This window comes from Chelonia mydas, chromosome 6 (genome assembly GCF_015237465.2).
Source record: "Chelonia mydas isolate rCheMyd1 chromosome 6, rCheMyd1.pri.v2, whole genome shotgun sequence".
NCBI classification, from domain to species: domain Eukaryota; kingdom Metazoa; phylum Chordata; order Testudines; family Cheloniidae; genus Chelonia; species Chelonia mydas.
In genome coordinates, this window is record NC_051246.2 from 7,204,667 (window position 1) to 7,221,346 (window position 16,680).

The 16,680-nt window shown below is 48.8% G+C and overlaps 1 protein-coding gene across 11 annotated transcripts in view; it reads right to left on the reverse strand.

Moving 5' to 3' along the window:
- Positions 1-16,680, reverse strand: part of LOC119566252 (interferon-induced very large GTPase 1-like) — an 858,959-nt gene that overhangs the window by 575,659 nt on the left and 266,620 nt on the right. The gene's annotated exons all lie outside the window — the stretch shown is intronic.

Sequence of the window (16,680 nt, forward strand, 5' to 3'; positions counted from 1 at the left end):
TGAGGATTTTTACCAAACCTTTCCCAGGAAGTGGGGTGCAAGAGTTAGAAGGATTTTGGGGGGGGAAGAAGTTTCCAAACTACATATTTCTCAGGAACCCAGAGAAACGTTTGGTGGTGGCAGTGGAAGGCCAAGGGTAAAATAGTTTGTACCTTGGGGAAGTTTTAACCTAAGCTGGTAAAAGTAAGCTTAGGAGGTTTTCATGCAGGTCCCCACATTTGTACCCTAGAGTTCAAAGTGGGGAAGGAACCTTGACATAAGTAAACAAGATTGCACCAAAAAATATGGGACAGGTTGTCATAAATATAAAGGAAAGCGTAACCACCTTTCTGTATACAGTGCTATAAAATCCCTCCTGGCCAGAGGCAAAATCCTTTCACCTGTAAAGGGTTAAGAAGCTAAGGTAACCCCGCTGGTAGCTGACCCAAATTGACCAATGAGGGGACAAGATACTTTCAAATCTGGAGGGAGGGGGAAAGGCTTTTCCTGTCTGTGTGATACCTTTGCCAGGAACAGATCAAGGATGCAAGCCCTTCAACTCCTGTAAAGTTCGTAAGTAATCTAGGTAGAAAATGTGTTTGGGTTTTCTTTGTTTTGTCTTGTAAATTCGCTGTGCTGGAGGTAACGTGTATTCCTGGTTTTGTGTCTTTTTGTGACTGAAGGTTTTGCCTAGAGGGATTCTCTGGGTTTTGAATCTGATTACCCTGTAAAGTATTTACCATCCTGATTTTACAAAGGTGATTCTTTTACCTTTTCTTGAAATAAAATTCTTCTTTTAAGAACCTGATTGATTTTTCATTGTTCTTAAGATCCAAGGGTTGGGTTCTGTGTTCAGCTTTACCAATTGGTGAGGATATTATTATCAAGCCTTCCCCAGGAAAGGGGGTATAGGGCTTGGGGGAATAGGACTCCAAGTGGTCCTTTCCCTGTTCTTTGTTTAAAACACTTGGTGTTTGCAGCGTTTTACCTAATCCAAGGGCAAAGAATTTATGCCTTGTGGAAAAAACCTAAGCTGGTAGAAATAAGCTTAGGGGGTCTTTCATGTTTGTCCCCACATCTGTACCCTAGAGTTCAGAGTGGGGAGGGAACCTTGACACAGGTATAATCAATTTTTCCTCCTAACGGAAACAACCTGGAGAGGCCCCGAATATCGCTAACCACTTGGGCTGAGAGGCAAAAGTATAAAGAAACAGTACACACAAAAAAATGCCTTTAGCTTGAACTGGGTCACAAAACCTTAACTCTGAATTCCTACTTCCCCCACACAAAAAGAATAGATCATGTACCTTCACATTTCTAGAAAGCTTATGTTAATGTTGCTGATGTCACAACTAAAGTTTGTGTTACAGTTGGAGGTAGTGGGCAGTAGCTTGTGGAGTCACCAGGTCCATCAATAAGAGTGATTAACACAATCTGTGGGTTTTAAGGCTTGATAGAGAAGCTTCCGAGTCTAAGGCCAGCCATGCTCTCTGGTTTATTTGGGCAGATCCTCTGAAGCCTGCTAGTGACCCCCTCCCCCCGCACAGGGCCACAGACCCCCCAGTTGAGAACCACTGTGGTAGAATAGATCCCTGTCAGCCGAAAGAGCTGAGGCTTTGTCTTCACTGCAGGGTTAACTCTAGTTTTCTACACTCAATTACTGTGCTTGAGTCAGCCTCTCTCAAATGAGAAGAGCCACACTGTGAATAAACAAAGGTCCTGCTGTGTCCACACTGGCCCTGCACTCACTCAGGTGGGGCACTAAGACTTTTAGGAGCTCATCCCAAGGCTCTTTGCACAGCAGTGAGCTGAGCCACTCTATGGATTCTTTCCCAGTGGATGGTGGGAGAACTTGTCTGTCCTTTCTTGGTACACAGGGGGAAGAGCGGGAAGGCATTGGAGAATTAGAAGCACTCAAGTGCAGCTAGCTTGCATCCATACTACAGAAAGATCATGTTAGCTGGTGAGTTGTGCTAACTTAGGCTTTAGCCTGTGCCCCAAGGGGCCAGCTCACTTGAGTTCTAAGCACCACATCTTAAGGGTTTTTCTGTGTGGACAGGAGTCGAGTTAGGGCAATGCATAAGGCGTAGCTCGAGTTAACTCGACATCTCCTTTTGAATCTGAGCAATTGCCATAAATATAAAGGGAAGGGTAAACCCCTTTGAAATCCCTCCTGGCCAGGGGAAAGCTCCTCTCACCTGTAAAGGATTAAGAAGCTAAAGGTAACCTCGCTGGCACCTGACCAAAATGTCCAATGAGGAGACAAGATACTTTCAAAAGCTGGGAGGAGGGAGAGAAACAAAGGGTCTGTGTGTCTGTCTATATTCTGTCTTTGCCGGGGATAGACCAGGAATGGAGTCTTAGAACTTTTAGTAAGTAATCTAGCTAGGTATGTGTTAGATTATGATTTCTTTAAATGGCTGGGAAAAGAACTGTGCTGAATAGAATAACTATTTCTGTCTGTGTATCTTTTTTGTAACTTAAGGTTTTGCCCAGAGGGGTTCTCTATGTTTTGAATCTAATTACCCTGTAAGGTATCTACCATCCTGATTTTACAGGGGGGATTTCTTTATTTCTATTTACTTCTATTTTTATTAAAAGTCTTCTTGTAAGAAAACTGAATGCTTTTTCACTGTTCTCAGATCCAAGGGTCTGGGTCTGTAGTCACCTAGGCAAATTGGTGAGGCTTTTTACCAAACCTTGTCCAGAAAGTGGGGTGCAAGGTTTTGGGAAGTATTTTGGGGGGAAAGACGTGTCCAAACAGCTCTTCCCCAGTAACCAGTATTCGTTTGGTGGTGGTAGCAGCCAATCCAAGGACAAAGGGTGGAATATTTTGTACCTTGGGGAAGTTTTGACCTAAGCTGGTAAAGATAAGCTTAGGAGGTTTTTCATGCAGGTCCCCACATCTGTACCCTAGAGTTCAGAGTGGGGGAGGAACCTTGACATGGTGGCAGAGTGGTGGGATTAACCTGAAATCATTTTGAGATCCAGTTGAGATTTTTTGAACTAGAAATACAGATTTTAAAAAAGGAATTTTTTTTTCCTTTGGAAAGGAAGTCCAGAAAGCAGCTGAAACTGAAAGCAGCTTGTTTTTCTCTGCTTTGTGGCCAAGCAGAGACAAAAGGGGATTATCTTTGTGAATTGCAGGTTTTCTTTGCCTGGAGGCAGGGTACTTAACTCCTGCAGGGAAATTCACAGTCTTCCAACCCAGAGTTTTTTTTCCCCTAAAAGTAAATAGAGGCGGGGGGGGGGGTGTTCTACCCATTTGCCTGGAGACAAAAGTGGCAGGGTTGTTTTTTTGTTTTTTTTTTTTTTTGGATTTTGATTTTTTACAACGAACACAAGTTTAAAAAGGAAACTTTTTTTTTCCTTTGGGCTGCTGGTAAGCAGGTTTCCAAGTAGTTGGAGGTTTTTTGCTTTGATTTGGGCCCAGAGCAGAGACAAGAGAATTGTCTTTTTCTGTAGGCTGACAATCACTATCAGAGAATAGGTATTCTATTCCAGCACAGCAAAATTTTACAGGCAAGTTTTGTTTGTTTATTTCTAAACCTCGGGTGTAAAAACAGAGAGGTTAGAATGACAAAATCCACGGCTCGACAAAAGCTGGAATTAGCCAGATTTCAGGCTGAGGAAAGACAAAGGGAACATGAAAGACAGATAGAACTGATGCGGCTGAAGAAGGAGGAGAAGGAACAAGAAAGGGAGGCAGCGAAAGAGGCAGAACAACACCAAGCGGCTGCTCACAGGAGAGCTATGGAAGCAAGGGACAAAGAACTGGAGGAGAAGGAAAAAGAGAGGAAGTATGTGGAGGAGATAGAGAAGATAAAGGCTCAGCAGAATATCCCAACAAACCCTAGCAATACTTCTCCAAGTACCACTTCCCATCCCAGAAAGTTCCCCACCTACAAGGCAGGCGATGATACTGAGGCCTTCCTAGAAAACTTCGAAAGGGCCTGCCTTGGGTACAACCTCTCTACTGACCAATACATGGTAGAGCTGAGGCCGCAGCTCAGTGGACCCTTAGCTGAGGTGGCAGCTGAAATGCCTAAAGAACACATGAACAAGTATGAACTGTTTAAATCCAAGGCGAGAGTCAGAATGGGGATAACACCCGAGCAGTCTCGTCGGAGGTTCAGAGTCCTAAGGTGGAAATCAGACGTGTCATTTACCCGACATGCCTACCACATTGTGAAACATTGGGATGCCTGGATATCAGGAGCAAGTGTTGAATTCCAAGTAAATTTGCCCTTCCTAATGCAAATGGAACAATTCTTAGAGGGTGTTCCTGAGGAAATAGAAAGATACATCCTAGATGGGAAGCCCAAAACTGTAATCGAGGCAGGAGAGATTGGAGCCAGATGGGTGGAGGTGGCAGAGAAGAAGAAAACTGGTCGCAGTTGGAGCAGAGACCAGAAGGGACAACCCCAGACCACACCCTATTACCGGTGGCCACCCAAGGCCCCACCTACCTCCCAAAGAACCCTCCAGACACCTTATAGTCCCACCACCCCATTCTCCAGCAACCCACCTCGCCGCAGTGACCCGTCAGCTGGACGATGTTTTAAATGTAACAAGCTGGGGCATGTAAAGGCCAACTGCCCCAAGAACCCCAACAGATTACAGTTCATTGCACCGGAATCACACCAGAGGTCTGCAGGCCCAGATACCTCCCAGATACCCTTGGAGCGGAGGGAAACTGTGAGTGTGGGTGGGAAGAAGGTCACCGCGTGGAGGGACACCGGAGCACAAGTGTCAGCTATCCATGCTTCCTTAGTGGACCCCAATTTAATCAACCCAGGGATCCAAGTGACGATTCAACCCTTCAAGTCCAACACTTTCAATTTGCCTACAGCCAAGTTGCCTGTCCAGTACAAGGGCTGGTCAGGAACGTGGACTTTTGCAGTCTATGATGATTATCCCATCCCCATGCTGTTGGGGGAAGACTTGGCCAATCATGTGAAGCAGGCCAAGAGGGTGGGAACAGTCACCCGCAGCCAGGCTAAACAAGCCGTGACGCCTAGCTCTGTTCCGGAAACTTCTATAAGGACCCTGTCAGAGGTGATGGACCCGGACCCCAGGGCAATGTCTGCAACAGCAGTAGTGGATCCAGTCACAGAGACCCAGACGGAACCAGTCCCAGAACCGGAACCAGCCGAACAACCAACACCAGACCCATTGTCAGCACTGAATCCAGTACTTGCAACCTCAACACCAGAGGGCCCCACCGAACCTGAACTGGCAGCAGCCGATAACCCTACACAAGAGGCTCAGCCGGAGCCTGAATCCCAACATAGTGCACCAGCGGCGAGCAGTTCACAGTCAACAGAAACAGCTCCATCCCCTATATCGCTTCCAGAGGGACCAAGCCTAGGTCCACAATCCCATGAGGAACTGATGTCCCCAACATCAAGGGAACAGTTCCAGACCGAACAGGAAGCAGATGAAAGCCTCCAGAGAGCTTGGACGGAAGCACAGAGAAACCCACCGCCTCTCAGCTCTTCTAATCGATCCAGGTTTGTTGTAGAAAGAGGACTTTTATACAAGGAAACTCTTTCTGGTGGACACCAGGAAGACTGGCATCCTCAGAGACAGTTGGTAGTTCCAACTAAATACTGGGCCAAGCTCTTGAGCTTAGCTCATGATCACCCTAGTGGCCATGCTGGGGTGAACAGGACCAAAGACCGTTTGGGGGGGGTCATTCCACTGGGAGGGAATGGGCAAGGATGTTTCTACCTATGTCCAGTCTTGTGAGGTGTGCCAAAGAGTGGGAAAACCCCAAGACCAGGTCAAAGCCCCTCTCCATCCACTCCCCATCATTGAAGTTCCATTTCAGCGAGTAGCTGTGGATATTCTGGGTCCTTTTCCGAAAAAGACACCCAGAGGAAAGCAGTACATACTGACTTTCATGGATTTTGCCACCCGATGGCCGGAAGCAGTAGCTCTAAGCAATACCAAGGCTAAAAGTGTGTGCCAGGCACTAGCAGACATTTTTGCCAGGGTAGGTTGGCCCTCCGACATTCTCACAGATGCAGGGACTAATTTCCTGGCAGGAACTATGAAAAACCTTTGGGAAGCTCATGGGGTAAATCACTTGGTTGCCACTCCTTACCACCATCAAACAAATGGCATGGTGGAGAAGTTTAATGGAACTTTGGGGGCCATGATACGTAAATTCGTAAATGAGCACTCCAGTGATTGGGACCTAGTGTTGCAGCAGTTACTTTTTGCCTACAGAGCTATACCACACCCCAGTTTAGGGTTTTCACCATTTGAACTTGTATATGGCCGTGAGGTTAAGGGGCCATTGCAGTTGGTGAAGCAGCAATGGGAGGGATTTACACCTTCTCCAGGAACTAACATTCTGGACTTTGTAACCAACCTACAGAACACCCTCCGAACCTCTTTAGCCCTTGCTAAAGAAAACTTACAGGATGCTCAAAAAGAGCAAAAAGCCTGGTATGATAAACATGCCAGAGAGCGTTCCTTCAAAGTAGGGGACCAGGTCATGGTCTTAAAGGCGCTCCAGGCCCATAAAATGGAAGCATCGTGGGAAGGGCCATTCACGGTCCAGGAGCGCCTGGGAGCTGTTAATTATCTCATAGCATTCCCCACCTCCAACCAAAAGCCTAGGGTGTACCATATTAATTCTCTAAAGCCCTTTTATTAAAGAGAATTAAAGGTTTGTCAGTTTACAGCCCAGGGAGGAGACGACACTGAGTGGCCTGAAGGTGTCTACTACGAAGGGAAATGTGCTGGTGGTGTGGAAGAGGTGAACCTCTCCATGACCCTTTTGCGTATGCAGCGACAGTAGATCCAGGAGCTGTGCACTAGCTACACGCCAACGTTCTCAGCCACCCCAGGACTGACTGAACGGGCATACCACTCCATTGACACAGGTAATGCTCACCCAATTAGGGTCCAACCTTACCGGGTGTCTCCTCAAGCTAAAACTGCTATAGAACGGGAGATCCAGGATATGTTACAGATGGGTGTAATCTGCCCCTCTGAAAGTGCATGGACATCTCCAGTGGTTCTAGTTCCCAAACCAGATGGGGAGATACGTTTTTACGTGGACTACCATAAGCTAAATGCTGTAACTCACCCAGACAACTATCCAATGCCACGCACAGATGAACTATTAGAGAAACTGGGATGGGCCCAGTTCATCTCTACCTTGGACTTAACCAAGGGGTACTGGCAGGTACCGCTAGATGAATCTGCCAAGGAAAGGTCAGCCTTCACCACACATGTCGGGCTGTATGAATTTAATGTACTCCCTTTCGGGCTGCGCAATGCACCCGCCACCTTCCAAAGACTTGTAGATGGTCTCCTAGCGGGATTAGGAGAATATGCAGTCACCTACCTGGACGATGTGGCCAAATTTTCGGATTCCTGGGCAGACCACCTGGAACATCTACAAAAAGTCCTTGAGCGCATAAGGGAGGCAGGACTAACTGTTAAGGCTAAGAAGTGTCAAATAGGCCTAAACAGAGTGACTTACCTTGGACACCAGGTGGGTCAAGGAACTATCAGCCCCCTACAGGCCAAAGTGGATGCCATCCAAAAGTGGCCTGTCCCAAAGTCAAAGAAACAGGTTCAATCCTTCTTAGGCTTGGCCGGTTATTACAGACGATTTGTACCGCACTACAGCCAAATCGCCACCCCACTGACAGACCTAACCAAAGAGAAACAGCCAAATGCCGTTCAGTGGACCGAAGAGTGTCAGAAGGCCTTTAACCAGCTTAAAGCGACACTCATGTCTGACCCTGTACTAAAGGCCCCAGACTTTGACAAACCGTTCCTAGTAACCACAGATGCATCCGAGCACGGTGTGGGAGCAGTTTTAATGGAGGAAGGACCGGATCAAGAATTCCACCCTGTAGTGTTTCTCAGCAAAAAACTGTCTGAGAGGGAAAGCAACTGGTCAGTCAGTGAAAAAGAATGTTACGCCATTGTCTACGCTCTGGAAAAGCTACGCCCATATGTTTGGGGACGGCGTTTCCACCTGCAAACCGACCATGCTGCACTACGGTGGCTTCATACCACCACGGGAAATAACAAAAAACTTATTAGGTGGAGTTTAACTCTCCAAGATTTTGATTTCGACATCCAACACATCTCAAGAGCTTCTAACAAAGTGACTGATGCACTCTCCTATGAAAGTTTCCCAGAATCAACTGGTTAAAATCGTCCTTGAGATGTGGAAAATATTATTAGTCTTTATGTACTTGGTAGTATATTTAGAGGTGCATGTGTCTTATTAACTCTCTGTTTTTTCCTAGAGCTCCAAAAAGAAATCCCAGCCAGCGTTTCACCCTAACTGTGATTTGGGGGGAGTGTCATAAATGTAAAGGGAAGGGTAAACACCTTTAAAATCCCTCCTGGCCAGAGGAAAAACCCTTTCACCTGTAAAGGGTTAAGAAGCTAGGATAAACTCCCTGGCACCTGACCAAAATGACCAATGAGGAGACAAGATACTTTCAAAGCTAGAGGGAGGGAGAAACCAAGGGTCTGTGTCTGTCTGTGTGATGCTTTTCCGGGGACAGAACAGGAATGGAGTCTTAGATCTCCTGTGCAAATTGGTGAGGATTTTTATCAAACCTTCCCCAGGAAGGGGGGTGCAAGGGTTTTGGGTGAGGATTTTGGCAGGAAAGACGTTTCCAAATGGCTCTTTCCCAATAATGAATCCGGTTAGACGTTTGGTGGTGGCAGTGAAAGTCCAAGGACAAAGGATAAAATAGTTTGTACCTTGGGGAAGTTTTAACCTAAGCTGGTAAAAGTCAGCCTAGGAGGTTTTCATGCAGGTCCCCACATCTGTACCCTAGAGTTCAGAGAGGGGAAGGAACCCTGACACATACACACAGCGATTGCCCCCAGGGAGCTGCTTGCCAGCAGAGATGAGACCTGCACGGGAATAGAGAGAGAATAGAGAGGCAAGGGGCAACCAAACCGGGGCTTTGCAATGTGTTTTCCCACCAGTTGAAACCGATCTGGGTGCTGCAGTGGCATTTGTTCTTAAGGCTGTGTAATTGTACTAACGTGCTTGAGTTCTATGAAAATCTGGCCCTAGCAGTCTGACTAAATGTGGAATTGAAAAATAAATGAAGGGAAATGGGTAAGGAGATGTGTCTATGTAGGGACATATGTATATGCAACAGGGTCTGTGGGAAAGCTACAAAAAGGAAAACGACAGCATCGGAACAACGTTCAAGCCAATGGATTTTTCTCCCTGGGGAAAGGCAGGAACAGGCTGAGGCTATGTCTACACTACAGAGTTTTGTTGACAGAAGTTACGCCGCTTTAATTATACCACCGTTGCATGTCCACACTGTGCTCCTTGTGTCGGCAGAGCGCATCCACACTAGCAGCCCTTCATTCACAAAGTCGAGGACCGTCAACACCCGCATCACTTGCCTGGAGACGATCGAAGAGTGCTCCTGAGCGACAACATCTGCTCTGGTTCCGTGTTCCTCCTGCTCAAGCTACATTGGGACAGTAGAAGTGGGGCCCATGGATTGCCTGGGGACTGGTTCCAGTTGTCATCAGCTGCTGTCCATCTTCTGCTTGCCTCTGCCATCAGGACCTGCAAGTATAAAACCCACAGGATTGCCAAGCATAGTTGGGAGCCGGGCTTCATGCCTGTATGGTTAAACCACTGAGGTGTTTGTTGTCTGTTTATCTTTTCCCCTGGGTTTGCCTACTTTCTGTACACTTCCCTTCATAAATCATGGTTTGTTTTGCACCTTAATCTGGGTTAAGTCTTTACTTACCCAAGGCAGTGGGGGAGTGTCTAACGTTCCAGGTGATTAGATACTGGAAGCTGGGCCCAAAGTGACACTCTTCTAGGCACCTGTTGCTATAATATTCTCAGTGCAATAGCCTGAGACTCGGGTGTCTTTCCATCCTCTGCTGTCCCAGCTGCCCATCAGCCTTTAGAAACCGGTGCCCTAAGCCCCTACAAATAAAAGTAAGACAATCAGTTTTGAATGTGACTGTTGTCCCTGCCAAGCCTTTCTCACTCGGGGACAAATCCGACACTCCGTATTCAGGCAAAAATCCTACTGGTTTCTGAGGAGCTTTGCCATGATCTTGCTAAAGTGGCCTAGAGAATAAAAGGTCATTGAAAAAAACCTAATGTCAACAGGGCTACAGGCAACTGTGATTGACTAGAGCCAGCTGCTTTTTTCTTGATGCAGCTCTGGTTGGTGAACCGTGGAGAGGGAGATCTAATCTACGAATAAAAGAAGAGAAAAATGGAAGGAAGTGTTAAGTTTCATTTTACTTCCCGGTGGGGCAGGGTTTCCAGGAATTAAGAGCTGTTCATCAGAACAGTGACACCAAAAACAAACACAGACTTTTGGACTGGCTTGTAAAGAGTCAGGCCGAAATCTGGCGTCCCCCTGGATGTATTAGACACAGCCCGTAGGGCAGAGGTCCACAAATGCAATTATCTAGCCCAAGGTTATGCTTCCTGGGATGCTCAGGGTGTTTTCTGTGGGCTCTGAGTCATCAGGGCTATTCAGGGTTCATTTGTACAAAGTAACCACACAGTAACAAACTTTTCCTTCAGAATACCCAGGGGCTTGTATTGAGATTTAAAATCCAAATGTCCCTATAGTACGCATACCTCACCCTTGCCTTTGTACCTTTTCAATATCAAACACCCCTCCACTGATCACACCAAATAAACTGCATTTCTCTCAATCAAAACTGAGATATTTGCCCAAGTGTGGTTTCCCTGTTGTAATCAACCACCTCCCATTAGCCCTCCTGTATCCATGCCCCTTCACATGCTTATCCCTGCACAATCCCACGCAGGCCATGGCTAGATGGCCTTGTTGAGATGTGATCGGCAAACACTGCCCCAAGCAGAGAGCAAGGAATTGGTGTCGAAGGGGAACAGGTGTGATTAGGAAGGAAATGGCTGTCTCCTCTCTCTCCCCATAACTTGCAGAAATGCAAATGTTCCTGGCTCATCTGTTGGATCAGTGAATGGGGGGGTTTGCAGGAGTGGACTCCAGAACAACAAAAAGCTTCCCAAATAGAGGACCTAGATATCAGTGTGGGGTTTGGCTCAAAAATCATTTGGCAAACACAGCCACCTTGGAAGACAGCTTTTACTGTAGTGTGGGGAGGGGATGCTGTCTGCTCGTGGCCGGAAAACTCCCATCTCCTATGCAATGTTTTGTAAGATCAAATTGGAGTTGGTGTGAAAACCATCCTGACAGAAAGGTGCTTTGTCAATATGTAGATACCGAAGACTGTATCAATGGTAATTTGTTAAATTATTTCCTTTCTGAGAGGGGAGGGTTTTGTTACAGGTTGGATAAACCCTAATTCAATCTGCCCTTTGTTCAGGATACATGTCAGAAACAAACCATCAAGCTCCTTTATGCAATGGCTAGCGGAAACCATAGGAGCTGCTGCTCCAATGTTACCGGATTTGCCCGTTACTTTGGGGTATGCTCATCTATTAGGGTTTGGTAATTCTATCAATGTACTGGTTGTGTCACTTGTGTTCTCATACAGAGCTCTACTTCTCCCTGCTGCAAGTCCCCTCCCAATGGAGCTGTCCTGCAGGACTTAGGTTCCCCAGGGCTGGGTTTTTCCCACCCCAGAATCAGATGAGCACACACACACACATTAACAGAACGCATCTGCGAGGACCGCGTTGGTCAACACTCCCAAGCTGACCCCTTATATGTCCCTGGACTCATTACGCTGGTTTGAGCAGCACTTCCAAGCTGCCATCCTCAGATGCTCTGATTCAGCATGTCCCTATCCCCACTTTTACGGGATAATTGTTCTCGCCGGCTGCTGCAGCCTGGCTGTAAGGGAGCAGGGCCGGCTGACCGCTGTGTCTGCAGAGGGGAGGAGCATGGCAGCCCCCCACCCGGCAGGTGACTCGGAGTGGACTCTTGGCTTGGCTGAGTGCTAGCAGGGAGAGCGGGAGTCCCCCTCTCTGGCCCCAGCCCCAGGGCAGCCTGCCTGCTGCTCAAGTCAAACTGTACAAAGTTTGAGCTCCTGTTGCTGTGACAAGATTGGAGGTGACCATTTAATGCCTCGTTTATAAATCGCTGGCGTAGTTGACAGCGTCTGTCCGTCTATTTTTAAAACCTCAGGTTGTTCTAAACTTAGATCTGCGCCCATTGGTATTAACGCACAGCGCTTCCCCAGCAGCTCCTCAGATCTCCCCTTCCCGCTGCTTGCTCTGCGGTGCATTCCCTCGGCCGAGGGGACCCCTTTGTCCTCATCAGCCCTCTCACATACACACAGCAATCGCCCCCGGGGAGCTGCTTGCCAGCAGAGATGAGACCTGCGCGGGAATAGAGAGAGAATAGAGAGGCAAGGGGCAACCAAACCAGGGCTTTGCAATGTGTTTTCCTGCCAGTTGAAACCGATCTGGATGCTGCAGTGGCATTTGCCACTTGCTCCCCTGGGGCCAAGTCATTTCACCTCCCACCTGGGGACATTCACAGGTTCTGGGCACCACCAAAAACTGTAGAAACCTGCCGCCTCTGGCTATTTGATTCTTGCTGTGTTCAGGGAAACAGGACTTTCCATGTTTATTGTAAACAAACAGGATAGTATCAAAGAAATACCTGACTCCATCATCAATTTAGCCTTCTAACAGAAAAAAACCCCACGACCTCAAATACAGACTAACCACTCAATACAAAAGGGATAACACCATGGATGGTGGGTGGAGCCCCCCTTTGGGGAGGTTAGCCCCATCTCTGCCCCATCCACCTCCCCCCACCATGACCAGAACCCAGAGACCCCTCCCCCCGCCCATGGCCAGAGCCAGAATCCCCCCACCCAGACATGCCCTGAATGACCTCCCATCAGCCGGAGGAGCCCTGGGCTGGCTGAAGCCCTGAGTATGCCGCACCTGCCTAGAGGAGCTGCAGGCCAGGCACAGCCATGCCGCACCTTCCCTCCCATCCCCAGACCCAACCACAAGGCTGGCCCCGCAGACAAGAATTGGAGATAGTAGCAGCATCTCTAATTCCCCCTTTTTTCTGAACTGACCAACTCTCCTGTCTGCTTTCCTCTGGACCAGAGTGAATGGGCATCAGCTGGCTCTGTAACAGGGGGTGGGGCCTGTTTATATATGGACTGAGCCATCTTCTATGACACTGCTGGTGAGCTACTAGGCCAATCCTCGATCGGCAAATCCGATCGCAGATGTCACATAAAAACCCACCACTGTGGGTGCCATGCACCCTTTTCGAACCCTACGCTTTTCTTGTAATGTCTGGATACACTATCGAAGTGTTTGAAAGCCTGTGTAATAGTTTGCTGCCAGAACCATCTGTCCCGAGCTATCATTTCCAGATCATTGGGAGATATGCTGCATGACTTCACGTTGGCCTTTAAGACATCTTTACAACGCTTGTACTGACCTCCAATGGAGCGTTTTCCACAAACAACCCGGCAGTAGAAGACCATCTTTGGTATCCACGTGTCATCCATTTTCATAACATGACCAATCCAGCGAAACTGTTTGTTCATAAGCATTGCTTCCGTGCCCATGATACCACACAGCGTAAGGGCCTCCGTGTTTGGAATTCTGTCCCACCAGTTCACATGGGCCATCTTCCTGAGGCAGCGCACATGCAGCTGATCAAGTTTCGAAACGTGGCGGCGATATATGGTTCATGACTCCGATCCATACAACAGGACAGTCAGGACAACTGCTGACTGTCCAACTGCCTGACAAACGACCATCCTATGAAGTTTAACACCAGGGCCATTCCACAGGCATTTAGTCAATCTTCCAGAGGCATTGCTGGCTTTGGCTAGTCGAGCCGTTACAACGTCATCAGTGTTTATACTGGAGGAGAGTACACTTCCAAGATAGCAGAACTTGTTAACAGCCTTAAGAACAGTATCAGCAGCAGTGATCCCAGGGGTGCTGGGCTCTTTCCAAACAGACTGAGATATAATTCTGCAGAAAAGGACCTGGGGATTATAGTGGATGAGAAGCTGGACATGAGTCAGCAGTGTGCCCTTGTTGCCAAGAATATTGGGCTGTATTAGCAGGAGCATTGCCAGCAGATTGAGGGAATTGATTATTCCCCTCTCTTTGGCAAAATTTCCCCTCTCTGAGGCCACACCGAGAGTATTGCATCCAGTTTTGGTCCCCCCACTAAAGAAAAGATTTGCGTATGTCCTGGTATTGTATTCAGCCTTCCTGTCTGGAGTGCCCTGCAATGGGTGCTGCACTTCAGGCTGGCTAAACTGCATGGGGATGGGGGTTGAGTGCAGTGGGTAGGGGTTGGAGTTTGCAGGGGTGGATGGTGAAGGTAAAGGTGATGGAGGCAGCTGGTGGCGATAAGAAACTGGAAGTTGGGTAAAGCAGGTTGGCGGTGACATGGGGGCGCAAGGGAAAGAGTTTTGGGACAAGGACTGCAGGGGGAGCGGGCACAGATCTGCTCTGTCTGCAGCGCTATGAACGCCTGCATCGAGTCTGCTTGGCGCTCCATAATGCTTAGGAGCCGCTCCGTGGTTTCTTGCCGGCGGTCCGTATTCTCCTGGCGGAGCCTCCTTTCACTCTCCCGCCACTCCTGCAATTTTTGATTTTCAGCAAGGGACTGCAGCATGACTTCATGCAGAAGGTCCTCCTTGCTTCTTCATGGCCATTTCCTGAGGCTGCGTAGCTGTTCGGCCATTGATAACAAGGATGGCCTGGTATCTCAAGGTTGCATCTGTGAGGCCAAAATGCGACATTTTACAGAGGCAGCATTGTTCACACTAGACAGGGCAATAATTTGGCTGATCTTAAAGACAAGCACAGTTCACACAATAGCACAAACTGCCTGTCCCAAGATGAGCGCACATAACCTACAAGAGCCCCAGAATGGTGAGTAACCACAAGGGCAGGGGGAACTGATTGTTCCAGGCAATACTGTCCTCTGGGGTCCTGTGTTTTGGGGAGAGCCAACAGGTGCAGGGGGCCCCTATACCCAACACTGTCCCCAGATTTTCCACAGGCTTGGGTCATCCCGGAAGATATCTTGCTGTTGAGGGTGACCTGGGAAGCAAGGGAGGGTCTTCTGGTACAATGCGGCTTCCACCCTGGCCCTTATGCGGCTTGCCTGTGTGCAGCAATGGTCCCCCCGCCCCTCACGGCACAGTGGCATGGGTATGTTACCCTTACGGGACAAGGAGCACAGTAACTCTGCCAAGAACCTGTGTAAACGGATTGCCCAGCTTCTGCATGAGACCTTCGATGAAGTCACTGAGGCCGATTACCGCGATGTGAGAGAGTACATCCACGTCCTATTCCACATCTAGCCATGCACATAGCCAAACCTCTTTGCCCCAACAACCCACACCCAACAACTCCCTTCACAAAATCAAAGCCGCTTACCGGGCGCCTCCTCTGCTGTTTCCTCTTCCCCACGCACTGGATGCTACCACTGGCTACCTTCCTCCTGGCTTGAAAACAGCTCCTGGCTGCATGCATCTAGGGATGGCGAGTCGTCCTTTGGCTCTGGGCATCCCTCCTCCTCAGCACCCTCGCTCCCACTTTCCTCCTCATCCTGGCTCACTGCACTCTGGGCTGGAACGGCCTCTGAAGTGTCCATGGTGCTCTTCGGAATGGAGGTGGGGTCGCCCCCACGTATCGCGTCCAGCTCTTTGTAGAACCGGCAGGTCGTGGGGGAGCACCGGAGCGGCGGTTTGCCTCCTGCACCTTGTGGTAGGCGTTCCGCAGCTCCTTCACTTTAACCCTGCACTGCGCTGCGTCCCGGTCATGGCCCCTTTCGGTCATGGCCCTTGATATCTGCCCATAGGTAGCGTAATTCCTATAGCTGGAGCACAGCTGGGACTGGACAGCCTCCTCTCCCCAAATGCTGATGAGGTCCAGCACCTCGGCATCGCTCCATGCCAGGAATCGCCTGGCGGGTGGAGACATGGTCACCTGGAAAGATTCGCTGAGAGCACTCCACAGAAGGGGACTTTCAAATTTCCCAGACCTGGTTGGTCACCTGAGGCCAGGGCAGTAGAGTTCAAAGTGATGACCAGAGTGGCTAGAACCGACATTGTGGGACGTGTCCCGGAGGTCAATCAGAGCGCAGTAATAGACCAGGGCGTCCACACTGGCACCGCAGTGCTCCAGCCCGGGTGCAGCAAGCTCTATGCCTCTTGTGCAGGTGGATTCCCAGGGGCGCTCCAGCCGCGGGGTGCGGGCGCTCTACGTGCCTTGCCAGTGTGGACACCTCAGGAGTTATGGTGCCTGGGGACGATTTAATGAGCTCCAACTTGCTAGTGTAGACAAGGCCTAGATCCCCTCCAGAGGAAAACTCACCAGGCTGCAGCAACCATAAAACAGGCATAGGAGGAGGCAGATGGGTGGATATTAAGACCGGGGGTGCTCCAAATTTTCAGGTGCCCCGCCCTATACAGCTGAATATTCTGTGTGTGCCCAAGGAGGGCCCTGAGTTTGTGAGTGTGTCTGTTTAGCTGTGTGCATGTCTCCCTGCAGTTGGTTTTCTAATTGTGTATCTGTTTTCTGTCTCAGTGTAGCTGTGTGTGTCTGACCAGTTGTCTGTCTGTCTGGTTGCGTGTGTGTTTGTTTCAGGATAGGTGTTTGTCCAGTGTTTTCCCCAAGATTTGAAACTAGGGGGTGTTTGAATTTACAAAGGGCGGAGGGGGAGAGGAGGGTGGAAAATGACTAGCTGACCACTAGCATGG